This window comes from Amphiura filiformis, unplaced genomic scaffold, assembly GCF_039555335.1.
Source record: "Amphiura filiformis unplaced genomic scaffold, Afil_fr2py scaffold_51, whole genome shotgun sequence".
NCBI lineage: Eukaryota > Metazoa > Echinodermata > Ophiuroidea > Amphilepidida > Amphiuridae > Amphiura > Amphiura filiformis.
The window spans coordinates 42,638-64,874 of NW_027305515.1; the positions used below are offsets into that span (position 1 = coordinate 42,638).

Below are 22,237 nucleotides of genomic sequence, written 5' to 3' on the forward strand. Positions count from 1 at the left end.
AAAATTACCACCAATTTACTAGACATTTTTGAGATCTGTTAAGGGGGGGGTATTTTCGCGATGAATTTTTTTTGCATCAGCCCCCCCCCCCCACAAGTGTTTGTGAACGGTCCCTTAAAAGAGCATTTCGTGATCCACAGCCTCATCCCCCACTTTTCTCAAAAAAAGTTGAAATTTTTATATGACTGGAAACCTCTGGCTACATAATGTTTATGTACAAAATATTTCTTGCAGATTAATTCGTTTAGCAAAGATATCGTGAAATTTGAATTTCGTTCTGGTGCACCAGAACGAAATTACAACGCATTGTCTATGGAGCAGAGTAGTACACATAATCATGCATAACTCGCGAACGCACAATTGGAATCAACTGAAATTTTGGGAATAGTTTTTTTTCGTGGATATCTAATGAAAAATGACATAAATAAAGGATGCTAGGATCACGAAATACTCCTTTAAGGTATTGCTTTTATTTTAGGTGTATGAATACTTTTGTGTGCAGTATACTCGTACGCTGTTTTTATCATGTTTATAGTGTGGCTGACAAACTGTTTGGTATTAGCTAGAGCATGGAAGTAATAGACATGGCTAGAGTCATACTCACGACCATGCATGATGTGTGTATTTTGTGTTGGGTGTGTGGGTGTTGGTGTATGGGGTGGGTTTGCACGGAGTGTGTTTCAACAACCTAGACTATTGATAAAACTGATGTAGACACGACCTTTATTGTTTTATAAAAGAAAATGCTTTTAATTCCATAAATTATTTGATTTCATTAAAAGGGCATTTCGTGATCCACAGCCTCACCCCCCCCCACTTTTCCTTTTTTTTTTAAAGTTGAGATTTTTATACCACTGGATATCTCTGGCTACATTATGTATATGTACCAAAAATGTCTTGCAGATTAATTCGTTTAGCAAAAATATCGCCAAATTAGAATTTTGTTCTGGTATACCAGAACGAAATTACAACAGTGGCCTATGGAACAGTGAATCATGATAACTCGCAAACGCAAAATCAGAATCAACTGAAAATTTGGGAATAAGCTTTTTTTTGTTGATATCTACTGAAAAATGTCATAAAAAGAGGATGCTAGGATCACGAAATCCTCCTTTAAGATGGTATTGAAGTCATCACAAAGGATTTAGATAAAAGTAATTTTAATTTAAAGTAGTAATTTTTGCATGTTTAAAATTTGCACATACCTATTTTCTAACTATTTCGCTTTTGGGCAAATCCACACGATACGTGCACCAGGAGATTTAAACGAAAATAAACAATGCTTATAGAACTTTCATGCTACGCTGGTATATTTTGTATCATTCGAAAGCTTTAATTTGAGCTATCATACTGTTTGAAATAATGTTTAGGATGACTTTTCTTCAAAATTCCTGTTTTTGTTTGCCAAATTGTGTGATTTTTTTGTGCATTATTTTAGATTCAATTTACACACTCTTGTTAAGATTTTATTACAGGTTGTTTGAACAAAATTACTCAATTAACAGTTGAAAGTTTTAGTTATCATGATATTTGTTTTTTGTATGTATTTTATTTTTGTATGTATTTTGTATGTACTTTATAATTCAGTAAACCGTTTGTACTTTTGTTGCCACCCTTTAGTTACCAATAGTAAATCTACTTAAGGGGACTATGTATTATGCATTAATGCATTAATTAAAAGTGCGGTAAAAATGAGATTTTTACAATTGTTTCCAAAATTGTTCTTTTTACCCGCAGATCTGTGTTTATATGTAGATTCCTTGACTAATTTCCTTTCCCAAAATGTATACTTTTATATATCTTGCATGAATTATTAAGTTAATATGTACATCGCTTTTAACTCCTGCATTTCTGAGAGTGCACAGTCACCTTAAAGCTTTAATGTATATTTATATTACGGAAACACATAATTTTAATGAAAAGTGGTGTACCATGGATTGCATTCACCACTTTGAAAACAGTACTGCGGTACAAATTCTCTAATTAACTCTAAACACTAACAATGTTTAAAACTTAAACATTGTGTCAAGCAAGCGTTTATATCGTTAGTGTTTATAAACACTTTGGTGTGTTCAAGTATAAGCTTTAGAGTGTGATTATTTTACAAGGGAATGAAAGTGTTAGGTTTTATTTTGTATATGTGTAATATGTGGGAGTAGAGGGTTCTGAAAATACCAGTAATGTAGGCCTATAGATAATGTGGATGTCAACTATTTTCAGTTGTTAATAAACAACGTTCGTGTGTTTAAAAAGTTTTACAGAAACCTAAACATTTTTATTTGCAGTGTAAAGTTTACTTCGAGGACTGTTAAATAACAAAAATATAAAAATCGCAAATTCTAATAATTTGCCATAAAATTTGAATTATACCGCGAATTTCAAACAATCAAAATTATTTGATAAACGGACATTTCTCGTATTCAGAATGCAATTTGATATGTCTTATGTGCTTTCAGGTCCCACAAAAATACTGTGCAAACGTCCCAGCAAACACAAAACGTTTTCGACATCATTTGCAAAAGGTTATAAAAGGTTGTCAGAAAAAGTTTAAATGTCGGGTTATATAAAGGGTATATTAAGAGTATAAAACGTTTTCATAACCTTAAAAATAATTTTTTGATAATCTACTGCTCCGCAAACAAAAATGTTTTACAGAAAACCTTTAAATGTCGGGTTATATAAAGGGTATAAAAACGTTTTAATAACATTCCAAAAACATTCTTGAAAACTTGATACAAAACATTCTAAACAAAATGTTATTTTGGGGTTGAAAAAATATTTTACGAAAAATGTTTGCCCAAAATATTTTCGATAACGTTTTAAAAACGTTTTCATGACCTTTATATAACGCGACATTTAAATGTGATTAAAAGGTTTTGAAAAAAACATTTTAAGAACATTTCTGTGTTTGCTGGGTTCAAATATTTTAACATAATGTTATTAAAGTATTGACACAATATTTGGCAAAAATGTTTGCAAAAATAGTTTACAATAAAATTTTTGAAAACATTTAAAAATATTGTTGTAGTGTAGTTTTCATACAAAACGTTTTAAAACGTTATCATGACCTTTATATAACCCGACATTTTAATGTTATTAAAACGTTTTTACCTAAACCAAAAGCCAAAATATAACTTATTTAAAACGTTTTTAAAACGTTTTTGTGTTTGCTGGGATTGCTATCCGATTTCTTACTATTACGAAATTACAGCACAGCAAAGTAATATAGGCCTACATAATCATGCATATCTCGCAAACACCACAGAATTGGAATCAACGGAAATTTTAGGAATCAGCTTTTTTCATGGATATCTACTCAAACATACGCTTTGTGCGGACAAAGCCAAAAATAAAGGTTCATAGAATTTGCCTAAATCTTGTGATAGGAAAGGTATTTGGGTTTAATGATTTTGTAACTTGATCAAAAAATCGAAAATCCATTGTTGCCATGGTAACGGTTCTTTGAAGATTGCCACAGGGAAAGTACATTTTTTCAATTTTACAGTTCGAAAAAGACACATTTTTCTAGCTAGCACTAATGAAATTGCAAAAAGTATGGAACAATTTAAATTGCTGCTGATAAATACCTATGTATTAGACGTTACAAAAATAGTATTGCCAGTTTTCTCACCCACCTAGAATATTGTGTAATATGCAATGCAAAATCCTCTTTTTGCAATTTTTTCATTAGTAAAAGTGGTATAACTTTGAAATTCAATAACTCTCAAGAAGAAGTTTGCTGATTAAAGTCAGGGGTTGGATGAGAATGACTATGAATGGGGATGATCAACCAACCAATAAAAAAAATGGGGTCTTTACCCCATAACGAAGTTTTACTTTGAAGAAAGTTCGCTATTTTCGATAAAAATTAGCTAATTACATAGCACTTTCACAGTATAAAAATCCTTTATTGGCTTGTGATTTGCAAATAACATACCCAGAATAGTTCATTGACCAATCATAACCATTGGTTATCATTTATTTAAGTAAATTTCACTTAGTAAACTGCCAGTGACCCCTCCCCCAGCCATATGATTTAATGCATGAAAAATGTGCACAGTTGGGCGCAAAATGGTTACCATGGGCATTAATTTCTTGGTGGTGGTTATCTGTCTTTTACAATCTCTACTCTTCCTAAACAATGGAAAAATCGATTATAACTATTGAAACCAAATAAAACACATTATATTTCAGTTGGTCACTACTCTGGAGTAGGCTAGGGGTTTTCCATGTAATAATCATTTCTACTTCTTATTTAGGCCTATATTCACTAATGGACTCATTGATTGACTTTATCTGAAATACCTCACCAATAATCTAAATATGGTTTAAACATAATGAGAATGTGATAATTTCGTGGATTTATAATATGTCACCCTGCATTAATTTGGGCATCTTGTCCAGATTTTGTCCTGGGTTTTTGTTCCTCCTTGTATTCTTGCATTGCTTATATTTTGTATTTTGCATTCCTGAATAAAGGTTGATATAACAAAGTCCTTTTTAGTTTATTCTTTCTTTATTGAGGGTAACAACTTCAGTGACCAGCACTGCTTTCCAAGCAGGCCCTCAGTCAATACAAAACATAATTATAATAATAGTACACAAAAGGATACAATATAAGATATACAAAAAAATGCAATCACAATTATGAATTCATAGACTATACACATTTTAACATGAAATGAGAACATTTGTTTTGAATTGTCTCAAAGACATATTTTAATATTGACTTTATCACCAATAATCTAAATATGGTTTAAACATAATGAGAATGTGATAATTTCGTGGATTTATAATATTAAAGTCGTTTTTACCAGTTGTTTCTACCTTATCTGGGGTTTATAGCAACAACAGCAACTGACATACCAAGTAACATTTTTCTTTGTTTTATACAATGTTATCTATAAATTTAGTTCTAAGACTGCATGATACTGAAAACAAATCTCAAATGTAAGAAAGATCAAACATTACAAAACAATAGAAAAATGTTTATAAAAACATGGGGGACTGGACAATGCACTTGAATTATTGTTTTTAAAATGCTATGTCACAGGTTTTTTTTCCCCTTTTTTTTTGAAAGTTAAATGTGGACATGGTGAAGCCATTGCCAACCCATCATAAAGTGATGCTCAAGTCTTTACTTTGTGTAGATTGTTAGAATTATAAACGGAGTCGCTCATGTGTGGGATTTTCTAATGAGATCATGAACAGTGCCTGACAGATGTCTGTGAGAGTTTTGATGCTGACACTGCTAAGTTTGTCATCTTGTACTCTAAATAATCTATTTGTCTCCAAAGTAATAGGAGTAATTGGATGATAAAGTTCTGGTTTCTGCACCGCTTGCTTTAGGCACTCTTGATATACCATTGTATCTGCAGGATCTGCAAGTTCATCATTGATCTCTCGGAAAAAAACTACTTGTGTGTTGTGGGGTCAGATACTCGTCTCAGATGTAGGCCTGCTAAACATGCTAAATGCCCTCTTGTTGCTATTTTACATCCGCCAAAAAACGCATTTGCTTAGCAACAGCAGAAAAGTCTCTCTATTCCCGGCCCGGATTTCCAGTGACCTCTCCATGCTCATACCCATCAATGATAAATTCTTTCTGCTTCTTGGAAATTGGGTTTGTTTGTTTCTTGCTGACTATAGGTTAAATACCACTAATTATGTATTACACGGTTTCAATGGCAAAATGGCTAATTTCGGGTGGACGTTTCTCATATTCAGAACTCTCACAGTTAAATGCCACTAATATCAGGTGAAACTATATGATTTAGATGCCAAATGATCAAAAACTTAACATAGGTTGACTTGAGACTTTTCTTGTTTAACGCACTGAACCGTAAACATCTCAAAATGGCAGTGCGCACTCGAAGCTGAAAGTTACAATATCAAACCCTAAAAAGTACTTTTTTGGCTATATTACTTGGTCAATTTCAGCGATTTTAAAGCAGTCTTTTCAGATGCCATGCAAACAAATAGTTACTCGTCGTATTTCCATGTATCGCCCAGGCCTATTAGTGCTATATAACCAATTCATGACCTAATCATATCTCCGATTCAAAAAGAATGCATTGCTGTCCGCTTGTATTTCCTCTTATCTTGGCTATAGAAGGCTTTTTAATTTTGATGTTTGTAATTTTGTCATATTTTCCTGACTGAATGTGAGCTACTAGCGTCAATGCTTCAATGCTTTATGTATGTCGATGCACGTGTTTCCTTGGGTAACTGAATAGCGTTTGCAATACCTCTTGAATCCACCGTAGCTAGTAGATTCATCTACTGAAGATAAAGCTTCACATACTTCCTATTGCTGATTGGTGTTCTCGTAGAATTGGTGAACACTGTTGATTGTACTGGGTTAGTACTAGTAGCTGCCTGATGTTAAAAGCAGCACATGTTGTCATGATGTTGATGATTTTCAAATGTTTCTTGGTTAACATTTTCTGATGTTGAATTCCCTGAAGATCCATCTGCTGGATATGAAACTTTACATGCTTCCTGATGTTGAAGGCTAGGCTTAAACCTTCCAAACGGCGTGCCAAAAAGAATTGCTTGCCCCTTCCGGCCTGCCAACAAATCTTTGCCCCCCCCCCCCCGCACATGACATATGTTTGAGTTCCCAATTTGCAAACCTATAATAATGGTCTAGATGTACTTGTATAATGCAAGCGTAGTGAGCAAAGAATTTTGCATATTTGAACATTTCTGCACTGTTTTTCTAAGCCCTTATTAGAGCGTGTCTGTAGTATAGTCTGCCCCGTACATGCCGTATGCCACCACCTAGCTTGCAGTGGCAAACAAAAACCTGGACAAATCAGATGTGTCGTTTACCAGTATATTGTCAGTACCTATGAGCTCCTTTGCGACGGCTAGAAACCATGGTATAGGTTCATGTAGGCCTACTAGACCCCTCACCCCTTTGACCTTTCAAAATTGCTCCCCCCTTTTTGGGGGGTTGCCAAAAATTCTTGGACACCCCCACAACCATATTTACCCTTCCTACAGGGCTTATCATTATTGCACAGCCCCTGATTGGTGTTCTCGTAGAGTTGGTGAACTCTGTTGTTTGTACCGGGTATCTAACTGTCTGATGCTAAAAGCAGTGGCAAACTTACAAAAACCTGGGCAAATCAGATGTCGTTTACCGGTATATTGACACTACCCTATGAGCTCCTCTGCGACGGCTAGGAACTATGGTATAAGTTCATGTACTAGACCCCTCACCCCTTTGACCTGCCAACAACTGCTCACCCCTTTTTGGGGTTGCCAAAGATTCTTGGACACCCCCCTCCCCCCATATTTACCCTTCCTACAGGGCTTATCATTATTGCACAGCTCCTGATTGGTGTTCTCGTAAAGTTGGTGAACTCTGTTGTTTGTACCAGGTTGCTAAAAGCGACCTGTCTTCCAAGCGCGGCCCTCTATCTGTATTTGAATAGCACTGCAATCTGCCTAATCTGCTTAACATGCTTAAAAGGCTTTTATGTATAATATAGCTTGTTTGTACCATTTAAAACTGCACTCTTAAAAATCCCTAGTCACTTTTGACTAGAAACTAGTCAAATTTGACTAGATTGCGGGGTGCAATAGGATCTTACTAGACTCTAGTCATTTTGACTAGGATAATCTAGTCGACAGGAACGACTAGGGAGTCTTGACAAAACATGACCAGAATATGTAGTCATTTTTTTTCACTTTTTTGACTAGATTGCGGGGTGCAATAGGATCTTACTAGATTCTAGTCATTTTAAATTCTAGTCATGTTAATTTGGGGAAATGCATCATCTCTTGTCCGCTTCACGCTAAGAGAGGAACACGCGCCTCAACACTGTGGTGTTAAATAGCCACCAAGTGTATTTGATAGCATGGTGACACGTATTACAGAAATTATCTATAAAATTACGGTCTTAAAAGAGGATGGCAGAAAATTATAATGTATTTGCTTGAAAATATAAAATCTATGGTGTTAAATAGCGTTTGCCCTGTGTTCTTCATCCGTGGTTTTGTTTCCTATTATTTCAACTGAGTATAATATTTAGGATTTAGAGAAGGTCCTCCAAACACTAGCACTCATCACAATAATCATTTGTTACAAAATTGTTACCCAATTTGTTACCGAAATTGGTGTGAAAACTCACACCAAATTCTGCATCCTCGACTTGGAATTGACTAGAATTTCTTGACTAGAATTTATGACCAGGCGTAAAGGACTAGATATGCGTTGACCAGGCATAAATGACTAGATCAGCTTTGAAATGATTAGAAAATCTCCTCAAAATGACCAGAATCTCGTCAAATTATTTTGACTAGGATTTCTAGTCGAAAAAACGACTAGGTATTTTTAAGAGTGTGAGACTAAAATTTAAGAAGTTACTTAATCTTTTCATCAATAGAAATATATTCAATAATTATTTCATTACGGTTATTTAAACACAATCCTTTTAAGCGAAATTTGTCTTTTTTGCCATAAATTCCCCTTAAAAAATACATATTTTTTCAAAACCTTGGTACTTTTAAAAAGCCAGAACTTCTTTAGAAGTTAAGACCCCAATTTTTTGAAACTATATATCTGTCAGCAAGGGTTCACTCTAGCTACGCCACCATACAATTACAAAATATCAACTTCTTCTTTACAGTTACACCCCTTCAATGTTAGGGTAAAATGACATTTACAATTTTTGCCCAAAAATGTGTTTTTTCTACTTAAAATTAAAGGATCTTTTAAAAGAGTGACAAGCTCTTTCTTCATTTGCAAGGACTACCAAAGCATACCCTTATCTGAAGAAAAAAAATTAAAAATTATATCACATCTTATATATTTGTGGCATTTGACCAAACTTTGCCCTTTTTCAAATATGAAAATTGTAAATTTTGTTTTGTCCGTTACCATGCCAACAGGCCAAATGCAACTTTTTAAATGTCATTTTTAAAATGTCCCCCCTAAACCCTTTCCATGCTAAAAGAATCAAGGATTTCTATTTTTTTTGAGTTTGTCCACATATTTAAAATTTTGCTTGACGGTAACAGACCCCTAGTCTTAAATAGTGATAAAAGTTATATCGCACTAGAATATTTATATTATTATAAATATTTAATTGCTAATTGTTTTGTTGTTCCTGACTAGTCTTTGGACACTGTCTAATAAAATAAGGAACCTTGGGTTTCTAGTAGTAGTTAATTGCTAATTGTTTTGTTGTTCCTGACTAGTCTTTGACACCGTCTAATAAAATAAGGAGCCATGTGTTTCTAGTAGTAGTTAATTGCTATTATTTTGTTGCTCCTGGCTAGTCTCTGACACCGTCTAATGAAATAAGGAGCCTTGGGTTTCTAGTAGTAGCTAATTGCTATTGTTTTGTTGCTCCTGACTAGTCTCTGACACCGTCTAATGAAATAAGGAGCTTTGGGTTTCTAGTAGTAGTTAATTGCTATTATTCTGTTGCTCCCAATGACGTAGAAAAACATAGATCGCTGAGCTCGAGCTGGTACGTTGCCGTTTCATTGACAATCACACACTGAATAAGCCATTATGAAATGAAGGGACCTAACAAAATCAGCATCAAATACAACTAAAATGGAAACTGAATTTACTCTAGCATGTATGGATTAATAAAATTAAATAAATTACTTGTTTTAGCATATTCAACTTTACTGTGTACCATTTTTTTATCAAAAAATTGCTGAATAATAAAGGCAAGCACGCTCCTAAATCTAGTTCATTCGCCCGTTGCCATGCAGCGCTACAGGAACGGCGATTGAAGGCGAAATTTCGATGAAATACCAGATTCAGGCGTGTTTGCCTTTATAATTCAGCAATTTTTTGATAAAGACAATTGTATACTGGGAAATTTAATGCGTTGTAATACATGATTTGTTCAACTTTGTGATCTATACAGCACCCAAACTGGGACCCAAACCTGCTTCACAGATTCGGCGAGCAGGGCACTCTATCCTTTCTACCTCATTGGTTGCTCCCGACTAGTCTCTGACACCGTCTAATGAAATAAGGAGCCTTGGGTTTCTAGTAGTAGTTAATTGCTATTATTCTGTTGCTCCCGACTAGTCTCTGACACCGTCTAATGAAATAAGGAGCCTTGGGTTTCTAGTAGTAGCTAATTGCTATTGTTTTGTTGTTCCTGACTAGTCTCTGACACCGTCTAATGAAATAAGGAGCCTTGGGTTTCTAGTAGTAGTTAATTGCTTTTGTTTTGTTGCTCCTGACTAGTCTCTGACACCGTCTAATGAAATAAGGAGCCTTGGGTTTCTAGTAGTAGCTAATTGCTATTGTTTTGTTGCTCCTGACTAGTCTCTGACACCGTCTAATGAAATAAGGAGCCTTGGGTTTCTAGTAGTAGTTAATTGCTATTATTTTGTTGTTCCTGACTAGTCTCTGACACCGTCCAATAAAATAAGGACCCTTGGGTTGCTAGTAGTAGCTAATTGCTATTGTTTTGTTGTTCCTGACTAGTCTCTGACACCGTCTAATGAAATAAGGAGCCTTGGGTTTCAAGTAGTAGTTAATTGCTTTTGTTTTGTTGCTCCTGACTAGTCTCTGACACCGTCTAATGAAATAAGGAGCCTTGGGTTTCTAGTAGTAGCTAATTGCTATTGTTTTGTTGCTCCTGACTAGTCTCTGACACCGTCTAATGAAATAAGGAGCCTTGGGTTTCTAGTAGTAGCTAATTGCTATTGTTTTGTTGTTCCTGACTAGTCTCTGACACCGTCTAATGAAATAAGGAGCCTTGGGTTTCAAGTAGTAGTTAATTGCTATTGTTTTGTTGCTCCTGACTAGTCTCTGGCACCGTCTAATGAAATAAGGAGCCTTGGGTTTCTAGTAGTAGCTAATTGCTATTGTTTTGTTGCTCCCGACTAGTCTCTGACACCGTCTAATGAAATAAGGAGCCTTGGGTTTCTAGTAGTAGTTAATTGCTATTGTTTTGTTGCTCCTGACTAGTCTCTGACACCGTCTAATGAAATAAGGAGCCTTGGGTTTCAAGTAGTAGTTAATTGCTATTGTTTTGTTGCTCCTGACTAGTCTCTGACACCGTCTAATGAAATAAGGAGCCTTGGGTTTCTAGTAGTAGCTAATTGCTATTGTTTTGTTGCTCCTGACTAGTCTCTGACACCGTCTAATGAAATAAGGAGCCTTGGGTTTCTAGTAGTAGTTAATTGCTATTATTTTGTTGTTCCTGACTAGTCTCTGACACCGTCCAATAAAATAAGGACCCTTGGGTTGCTAGTAGTAGTTAATTGCTATTGTTTTGTTGCTCCTGGCTAGTCTCTGACACCGTCTAATGAAAGAAGGAGCCATGTGTTTCTAATACAAGTTAATTGCTATTGTTTTGTTGCTCCTGACTAGTCTCTGACACCGTCTAATGAAATAAGGAACCTTGGGTTGCTATTCGTAGCCGGCCTAGTTACTATTATTTTGTTGTTCCTGACTAGTCTCTGACACCGTCTAATGAAATAAGGAGCCTTAGGTTTCTTGTCATCATTGAGCATTTTTTTAAAGCCGAAAACATTGTAAATTGACGTAAAATCGAAAAGGCTATGTATTTATTTGATATAGTTCTTTATGGCTGTCCCCGTGGCTGTCACATGCTTTCTCCGAGTCCACATTAAACATGTTAAATGTCCCAAAAAATGGAATTGATGAGATTGAAGTATAGCCTAAGCTGCAAGCCCGGCCCACAAAATTATTTCTTTATATTTAGTTAGGCAATTTATGTAGGTGAAAGAAATCAAATATGGATTATGCTTTGTTTAAGACATATAATTTCAGAAGTAGTTGGTCAATATTTGACCTATGTACAACTTCCATAAAACCAATCATCGGGAGCATCATTATGAATGATTTCGCGTCAGGCTAGACCATGGGCCTGGATAAACAATCAATCATGGTCTTCCAACTTCACTTGACTATTGAATTGAAAAATCTTATTTCAGCCGATCATGTATACAGTAATGTGTTTAAATACACGTATTATAGGTTTCTGTAACTTCTGTCTTAAATAGTAGGCCTATTATTTTGAAAATAAAAACAAAGGTAAATGTTGAGTCGCAAATGTACAATTTTATGAAAGTTGGGTAAAATTCGCTTTCTGGTCAATACTTGAAACCGGGACTTGAAATTGCTCAAAGATACGATTGCGATTTCCAAGCGCCGTGATCGTACACCCATCTATCTGTTCAAAACCACTCGTCTGTGTCGAAGCAAGGTCGCGTAGGCCTATTCAAGTTGAGGCAGTTTTTAAGATTTTGCACGTACGAAAAGAACGTGGCCGAAGATAACGTTGAAAATGCACACAATTAATGAACATACAAAAGTCTAACTATAATGATCTTTTTTGTTCGTAAGAACTTTATGATATACTATTCATCCATGCGTACACATTGTCCATCATGAAATGCGTGTGAGATCGGCCGTATTAAAAAGAGAGAGAGAGAGAGATTGCGATTTACCCATAAAGGCGCTGGAACTGACAATAGCGATATTAACACAGAATAGCAACACTGACTGCTAATATGCAATTATCAATGTGAGGCTTTGAAATTAGCGCAATTATGATAAGAATTTGTTGAAATTAGCGCAATTATCAACCATCTTTTGAAATTAGCGCAATTATGAATTAAACGTTGCAATTATGAAACTTTCAAAATGCTCCATGAAAATAGCGCAATTATGATAATAACTTTTCCAAATTAGCGCAATTATCAACCCCATTTTGAAATTAGCGCAATTTTGAACTAAACATTGCAATTATGAATCTTTCACAATGCTCAATGAAAATAGCGCAATTATGACAATACCTTGTGCGCAATTTTGCGCTAAATTGCGCAATTTTCAGATTTTCACTTTACCTCTTCATTGAAGTGATAATTGCGCTATTCCGCTATTTTCAAAAAATTGCGCAATTTTGCGCTAAATTGCGCAATTTTCAAATTTCAACATTTTCACTTTACCTCTTCATTCAAGTGATAATTGCGCTATTCCGCTATTTTCAAAAATTGCGCAATTTTGCGCTAAATTGCGCAATTTTCAGATTTTCACTTTACCTCTTCATTGAAGTGATAATTGCGCTATTCCGCTATTTTCAACAAAATTGCGCAATAAACGTTTCGGGAACATGCTCCAAGTGGGACCAGAACGGAAGGGCCCCGCAGAGCAAGAAATAAACTGTGAACTGCTAATTTCTTTCATAACATACACGCAGCAGCCCAAACGTTTCGAGAACATGCTCCAAGTGGGACCAGAACGGAAGAACCCCGCAGGGCAAGAAAGAAACTGTGAACTGCTAATTTTTTTAATAACATGCACGCAGCAGCCCAAACGTTTCGAGAACATGCTCCCAGTGGGACCACAACGGAAGAGCCCCGCAGGGCAAGTAAGGAAGTGTGAACTGTTAGGTCTGATGTGTTAGGTCTTTCTTAAGAAATTGATGTTTATGCAGTTTAAGTGCGAACTGTTATTGAGAGCCCCGCAGGGCAAGTAATAAGTGTGAACTCTTAGGTCTGACGTGTTAGGTCTGATGGTTACGCATTTCCTTCACATCTGGGGATTTACGGCCAAAATGTGTTTCTATTTTTCTTAATAACATACATGCAGCAGCCGAACGGGTTTTTCCATCTATTGCATTTACCCACTTGTCACGGTTCTGAAAGGGGACATTGGGTCAGTCCATATCAAAACAGATTGAGTGTACACCCACCCTCTTGGATTTTGCTCTCCTTTGGCTCAGGGGTACCTTTCATGGATCCCTAGGTGAGGTCACAAGAAAAAATTCAAATTCCATTTCGTTTGCGAATGGCGGGCAATCAAAGTTTGGCGATCTCGACCAAAATTGGGAATTTAAGGGGTCCAAATGACAAAGTGCTCTCTTTGAGGGGCACTTTCTTCTTAATTGAATCAGTTGTGATCCTCTTTTTGAATGTGGTCACTCACTGGCTGTGTCTGAAATACCTAATGCCAAAAAAGATAGATTTCGGAATTTCGTTGGGATTTCAGAGGGGGTCAAAATCAGCAATTCGTACTGTTCAATCAAATTATCTTGATTTTGAAGGACCCATGATAATGTCACAGTGTACTTATAGGTCCTAATTATGTTCAGAATGGATTAACCATATGCCAATGTCTATGAGCAATTCAAAAAAAGAGAAATTTTTAGACCCCTACAGAATTTTAGGCCACCCCTAAAGTGGTTCAGCCACAAATGGCACTTAAAATCGGCAAATTTTGACCCCTAATAACTTTAGGTGTACACCAGATATGAATTTCTAGTCTTTTGCATCTGCGAGAATGTAGTTTAATGTTACTAGGAACATAAGATTTGTTTTGTATTTTTGTGTTTTAGTATTAAGTTGACGCTTTCAAAAATAGTCATTTTTGCCTAACATACCATGCATACAGGATGCCAATTTTAGTATATTTTTTTTATATTTTTGATCACTTTATAGCCATTTGTATTATTTATCCTGATATTTCAAGTTGCTCTTGAGTCAAGTAATAAGAAAAACTACTTTTTAATCCTCTGTATGGATTTTTAAGGGGTCAAAATGCACTTCCTGGCAACGATGCACATGCAAAGTACAGGTTGGGGGTCAAATTTTCAGAATGCTCCCAATTATGTCAAGTAATATATCAAATTACTCGTATGGTCATGAGGATTCCAAAAATGTATAGTTTGTTATGTGTCAGACCTTTCAGGAGGGCGCTATGACGAAAAAATGTTCATAGGTCAACGACCTTTTGAATTCTGACCATAGTTAACAACGTCTGATTTTGGTAATTTTGGTGTCTAATTATATATGTTTTCTTGCATGAGAAATACAACTAAGCAAATTAAAAACTATACAAGGAACCGATGACCCTCTTTTTGCAATATGTCTGCCAAAAGCGTCCATATTGTAATAAGGAGGTCATTGGTTCCTTGTACAGTTTTTTAAGTTGCGTAGTTGTATTTCTCATGCAAGAAAACATAATTAGACACCAAAATCGGACGTTGTTAACTGTGTAATAACAGGATAAATAAGACAATGATCAAAAATAGAAAAAAGGGTACGTTGAAATTGACATTTTGTACCCATAACCTGTACATTATTAGTCAAAAATTGGGATTTTTGGGACCATCAACTTAGTAACAAAACACAAAAAATACAAAACAAATCTTATGTTCCTAGTAACATTAGACTACATTCTTTCAGATGCATAAGACTAGAAATTCATATCTGGTGTACACCTAAAGTTATTAGGTGTCAAAATTTGCCGATTTTAAGCGCCATTTGTGGCTGAACCACTTTAGGGGGCCTATAATTCTGTAGGGGTCTAGAAATTTCTCTTTTTTGAATTGCTCATAGACATTGGCACATGGTTAATCCATTCTGAACATAATTAGGACCTATAAGTGCACTGTGACATTATCATGGGTCCTTCAAAATCAAAGATAATTTGATTGAACAGTACGAAGTGCTGATTTTGACCCCCCCTGAAATCCCAACAAAATTCCGAAATCAATCTTTTTGGCATTAGGCATTTCAGACACAGCCAGTGAGTGACCACATTCAAACAGAGGGTCACAACTGATTTAATTAAGAAGAAAGTGCCCCTCAAAGAGAGCACTTAGTCATTTGAACCCCTTAAAGTCCCAATTTTGGTCGAGGTCGCCAAACTTTGATTGCCCGCCATTCGCAAACGAAATGGAATTTGAATTTTTTTCTTGTGACCTCACCTAGGGATCCATGAAAGGTACCCCTGAGCCAAAGGAGAGCAAAATCAAAGAGGGTGGGTGTACACTCAATCTGTTTTGATATGGACTGACCCCATTGCAAAATCCCTAATGCTTTGTACAGGGCCTTTCAGTTGAAAGTCAATTTTTCAAAACAAAAAATACCACTCATTTGCCTTGTCTTTGGTAATTATTCCGTTTAATCCATGACTTGGAGCATGTTCCGTTGCGCAATTTTGTCTAAAGGCCATTTTTGAAAATAGCGAAATAGCGCTATTATCACTTGAGTGGTGGGGTAAAGTGAAAATTGCATAATTGCGCAATTTTGTCTAAAGGCCATTTTTGAAAATAGCGAAATAGCGCTATTATCACTTGAGTGGTGGGGTAAAGTGAAAATTGCAAAATTGCGCAATTTTGTCGAAAGGCCATTTTTGAAAATAGCGAAATAGCGCTATTATCACTTGAGTGGTGGGGTAAAGTGAAAATTGCAAAATTGCGCAATTTTGTCTAAAGGCCATTTTGACAATAGCGAAATAGCGCTATTATCACTTGAGTGGTGGGGTAAAGTGAAAATTGCAAAATTGCGCAATTTTGTCTAAAGGCCATTTTTGAAAATAGCGAAATAGCGCTATTATCACTTGAGTGGTGGGGTAAAGTGAAAATTGCAAAATTGCGCAATTTTGTCTAAAGGCCATTTTTGAAAATAGCGAAATAGCGCTATTATCACTTGAGTGGTGGGGTAAAGTGAAAATTGCAAAATTGCGCAATTTTGTTTAAAGGCCATTTTTGAAAATAGCGAAATAGCGCTATTATCACTTGAGTGGTGGGGTAAAGTGAAAATTCATTATCACTTGAGTGGTGGGGTAAAGTGAAAATTGCATAATTGCGCAATTTTGTCTAAGAGCCATTTTCACCAAACTGATTTTCTTCTAAGTCTAAAAAATACACTGATAATAGCGAAATTAGCACTTTTTGATAATAGCAGTGCTATTATCGCAATTATGTGTAGAAACGAATGACAAAATAGCGCAATTGCGTCTAGTATAACAAAGAGCGCTAATATCGCTATTATCAGTTATAGCGCCTTTCTCGATTTACCTAGCCTTTTCCAGCTATATACCGGGGATATATAGGCACGGTCCACGTTGAAATTGACATTTTGTATGGCGTCACGACGGTTCAAGCAATGCGACCGTAATTTTCACCACGAAAAAGACTCATTTTGAAAATAAAAGTATGATATATGCATGTAGTGGTCCTTTTTGTACCCACATGTTTATTTTTTGGCAACCTTGATATTTGGAAAGCATTGAAATACACTTAATTTTAGCAGTATGTTAACCTTGGTTTTTAGTCAAAATCAAAAGCATGCTGTAATGAAATAGACATAAAACTTAGAGACCACTAAATTTCAAAATGTTTCGCCCTCTTGTGACCAGATACCCAGCAAACACAAAACGTTTTCGACATCATTCGCAAAAGGTTATAAAAGGTTGTCATAAAACGTTTAAATGTCGGGTTATATAAAGGGTATAAAACGTTTTCATAACATTAAAAAACATTTTTTGATAATCTGCTGCCCAGCAAACACAAAATATTTTACAGAAAACTTTTAAAATGTCGGGTTATATAAAGGGTGTAAAAACGTTTTAATAACATTCCAAAAACATTTTTGAAAACATGATACAAAACATTCTAAACAGAATGTTATTTTGGGGTTGAAAAAAATACGGTATTTTGCGAAAAATGTTTGCCCAAATTATTTCAAATAACGTTTTAAAAACGTTTTTATTCAAATATTATTAAAAATATTTCTTTCAATGTCATGATTTTACGGCAAAAAAACTATACAAAAATAGGAAATAAAAATGAATTTGTCGTTTCAGCTGAAATGGGCGCGCTAAGAAATAAACGAACGCTTGCAGGGGCTTTCAGACATACCAATGTTTTTTAACCTATGAGCCCAAGTTTGAAAATCACGAAGACACGCATATTAAATATTTGTCGGGTGCTTCTTTTACTTTTACTAGGCCTTAGTAACAAAAACATAATTAGAGCAAAGTATTCTAGAGCGAAAGTATGAATGGCAGAATTTTATTCAGTGCAAATACTTTAGTATAACTTTTCATAAGGCTAAAAAAATAATGTTATATCTCAAAGCCATTTTAAGATATTTTTTAAACTTAATTTTGAATTAAGATGTCCTTTACGAGTGTTCAAAATACACAGCATAAAATTGTGGTTCGTTTACACAATTGAAGTACAAATATCAATTGTTTTAAACCTAAACAAATTTTATTCAAAATATTTCTTACAATGTCATGATTTTACGGCAAAAAATATACACAAAAAAAATGAATTTGCCGTTTCAGCTGAAATGGGCGCGCTAAGAAAAAACGAACGCTTGCGGGGGCTTTCAGATATATCAATTATTTTTTAGCCTATGGGCCCCGGTTATGGGCCCAAGTTTGAAAAATGATGAAGACACACATAATATAGGTTTTCGCAGTTAATTTAACACATTTTTCGTTATATTTAATATCCCGTTAAGTTTGAATTCGTCCATAAAATTTTGAAGTGTCTATTTGTAAACTTAAATTTCGTCTTTGGTCAAATATATTCATATTTTGATCAAACATATTCATACAATGTTCATTTAATTTCGTCCAAATGTATTTAAATTTCGTCCAATGTAGGGGTTATCAACTTAATGTGTAAATATATTTCGTCTTTGATCAAATAGTTTCATATTCGGGTCATTTAATTTCGTCTTTAACATAAGCATGTAGAAGTAGGCCTGCATATTTTCTTTTTCTCTGTCTTTCTCTCTTTCATTCTTTCTGCATGTTTATCTTTCCATTTATATATATTTCATATTTCTTTATTTTCTTTATTTTATTTTATTTCTTTCGTTATTTCTTTTCTTTTCTTTTCTTTTCTTTTCTTTTCTTTTCTTTTCTTTTCTTTTTTTCTTTTCTTTTCTTTTCTTTTCTTTTCTTTTCTTTTCTTTTCTTTTCTTTTCTTTTCTTTTTGTCTTTGTTTTTGTTTCTTTCATATTTTTACATCATTATATATTTCAAACGTGGTTGTATGGCCCTCTTACTCCCATATTATATATTGTGATAACTGTTATTGAATTGAATTTGATTTAGGCCATTTATCATTTCAATTCAGTGAAGTGAATCGAAATGTTTGTTTTTTTAATTTGAATTCAATTAAATTAATTTCAATTCATTGTTTTTATTCTTTCATTTCAATTCAATGCATTGAATCGAATGTTCATTAATACGAATGCTGTGAATTGGAATTGAATTCAAAAACCGTGAATTGGAATTGAAATTGGTTAGCAGTAAGTTTTATGCATTGAATTGGAATTGAATCAAAATGATTTAAAGTAGAGAAGAATTGAATTGAAATTGCATCAAAATGATTTTATAAACCGGTAATAAGAAAGTGAATCTGAATTGAATTGAAATTAATTTTCTGAATCGAAATAACACTAGTGAGAACTCAATACCAGTGGTTGAAATCTAAGATGTAATTAATGAAGGCCTACAATGCCATATGGAGGACGAATTGCTTTGATCAAAGCATGAAAATTAATGAACAAAGACGAATTATATTTGTGTAAGTACTGTCCATGCAGCAGGTGAGACGATTTCAATGCGCTCTACGAAATCAAATGAACATTGTATGAATCTTTTTGATCAAAATATGAATTTATTTGACCAAAGACGAAATCTAAGTTTACAAATAGACACTTCCAAATTTTAGGGACGAATTCAAACTTAACGGGATATTAAATATAACGAAAAATGTATTAAATTAACTGAGAAAACCTATATTATTTTTTCGGGGTGCTTCTTTTACTTTTATAATGTTTTAGTAGATAATCCAATTAACAAATAAACAGCACACTTCTTGGTCCATTCAGTCCCAGTTTCCTGTCCCTTTAAATCGATATGCAAGTTGCAACGCATTTGGTCCCAGCACTTCGTAACGTGTTATGGTTTTATGATATCTAGAAGACTGAAGTGACTCGTATGCATGATCATTTTTCGCTGTGAATCACCTCACTATCTGTAGTCTCATTTAAGGTATCATATTGTGTATTGTGCGATCTTCATTTTACTTTCATATTGAGGACGTTGTTATATTACTTCTCCGTAGGCCTACTGACATCCCTGGCATCATAAACAGCTTTGAAGGAGCATTGCAGGTAAGTTTTTACTCGAGAAGTCTAGCCAAGAATTTGCTCACCGATAGCTATGTACAAATTCGAAGCTAGAATTCTCGAGTAAGTAAGTTTGCAAAATGTGTATGTTGTTGATCATATCATGTCATCCGTCACATGACATTCATTTCAAGTATATATATATAGATATCAATCATCTATAAAACCCAGGGGGGGGCACTGGTCATTGTCCAGGGGGTATCATGCGTGGCCAAAGATTCAAGTAATAAAAAATCCCTTTAAAAGGGAAGGCCAGCCTCAATGCAGAAGAGGTCTTGTAAATAGTGTGGGTCACCGTGAAAGGCATTTTTTAGGATCACGCTTACATCCATGTTACATGACAGTTCACCAAACCATCAATGGTGAGAACATGCACACTGAAACAGCAAAAAGCATTAACTCCTATAACTCCTGTCAACTCTTTAATTCATTACTCCAAATTGTTCTGTATTTTTGTCTTTACTGCTTTTTACCCATGCTTATTATTAAAATCAAGAAATACACTGCAGTTGTTAGTTAATTCGCTATGTAAACTCAACTTACATGCACATTTTATTTTAAAATGATTTTATATTATTTCGCAATGTATAGTTTACTATAAAGTAGATAGTGGCAAGCACATGATAAAAGGACTGATCATTCACTACAATCTTCACTTTTAAACTGTATTTTTTTAATGTGTTGATTGTTAGTCCGAAACTCCTGCAAAGCTATGGACATGGCATCTTACTTACCTACTCCATTCTGCAATAGTCTGCATTGTGTGTTTTCTCAGTCTTCAATCATTTTGTTGAATGTAATTTTATGAATCAAATAAAAAAGATAGAAAGTGGCCTCACTTTAGTTATGTGTCATTTTACAGTATTTATAATTTATAAAGTAATACAATAATTTATTTATTTTCTATAAGTGCATGCCAAAATATGGGATATATTGTTCAATATTATAGCTAACCCCTAAAAACTTTATTTTCCATCGGATTTTTCCCGTTGAAAAGACAAAACTAATGTTAAAGATAGCAATAATATCATCAATAACATTTTGAGTCAATTTTATCCATAAAACGATACAGGATAGGATAGATAATTACTTTGACTTCAATGTGGTCCATATAATGAAGATTTTGATTCTACAACATTATTAGATCTGTTATCAACATCAATTATGCACTCACAGGCAACCAAACATCATGCTATGCTCAGTAGTCCACATATATGACCTTGTCCCAGTGATCATTCCCCGCTAATTACTAATTGTTGACAATGTCATTTTTTTGATATGCTGATTGCTGAACAAGTTTATGTTTATATGTGTAGGCCTAACCTATGATAACTTTTTAAGTCATAATTAATTCAAACATAACTTTGGCAATACTCAATCGTTTTCGTTCGTTGAAACGGCAAAACATACTTTCTTTTCCTTGCAAATCGAATTAGCAGACATCAAAAACATTTCCACCACAAGAAGTAAAAAAAATAATTCATACCAATAGAAGAAGGCTATAATCTTAGCTAATCTTTAGTGTACACAAATCCCATCTCAGAGTTAGATACCAGCCCTATGGGCTGGCGAAAAGGGTCTTTTTTCAGGCACTGTATACTTACGTATCGTGAATAGGATATCTAAAACAAGGAAATTTAAGAAAAAGGGTATACCTTGTATAAAAATCACAGTGTTTGGGGTCCTTTGAAACAAATGTAGCATGGAATAAAGGTTAAAAGTTGTGAACTTTTGAATTTGTGTTTTCCCAGTTGTTATGAAGGGTTTTAGAGTAAAAAATGACTGATTTACTTGTTTCTAATGGGGGCAAAATAGTGTCAATACTTATTTAGGGTTTAAAATTGCACTTGTCATATTTGTTTAGGGTTGCATTTTCAGACCTCGTAAATACTTGTTTAGGGTGCTATTTGGGACTTCGTGGCCACGCATGATACCTCCTTGTCAATGACCAGTGGCCCCCCGGGCAATAAAACCCTAACGTTGCTTAAGGGAAGGGGTATGAACGTTTGGACAGTATTTATTTTGGGACATTAGAGCACATCAGACATATCGAATTGCATTCTGAATACGAAGAATGTCCTTCTGATATCAAATAATTTAGATTTTTGAAATTCGCAATGTAATACACATTTTATGGCAAATCATTAAAATTGATATTTTTGATATTTAACAGTACTTGAAGTAAACTTTATAAATCTGATGATTTATACTTAAAGTGTATGTAGGTGTGATGAAAAGCCGACGATCAATTGAAAATTTTGACCTTTCGTATTGAAGATAT

At 34.6% G+C, this 22,237-nt stretch overlaps 1 protein-coding gene and 2 long non-coding RNA genes across 3 annotated transcripts in view; all 3 read left to right on the forward strand.

Annotated features, from left to right (window-relative positions):
• LOC140144384 (uncharacterized) overlaps positions 1-22,237 on the forward strand; it is a 76,154-nt gene that overhangs the window by 9,657 nt on the left and 44,260 nt on the right. The gene's annotated exons all lie outside the window — the stretch shown is intronic.
• LOC140144388 (uncharacterized) overlaps positions 139-22,237 on the forward strand; it is a 112,353-nt gene continuing 90,254 nt past the window's right edge. Inside the window, exon 1 of the long non-coding RNA XR_011857877.1 lies at positions 139-460. This is a non-coding gene — a long non-coding RNA (uncharacterized lncRNA). The remainder of the gene's footprint in view (positions 461-22,237) is intronic.
• Positions 2,033-22,237, forward strand: part of LOC140144386 (uncharacterized) — a 77,870-nt gene continuing 57,665 nt past the window's right edge. Inside the window, exon 1 of the long non-coding RNA XR_011857875.1 lies at positions 2,033-2,124. This is a non-coding gene — a long non-coding RNA (uncharacterized lncRNA). The remainder of the gene's footprint in view (positions 2,125-22,237) is intronic.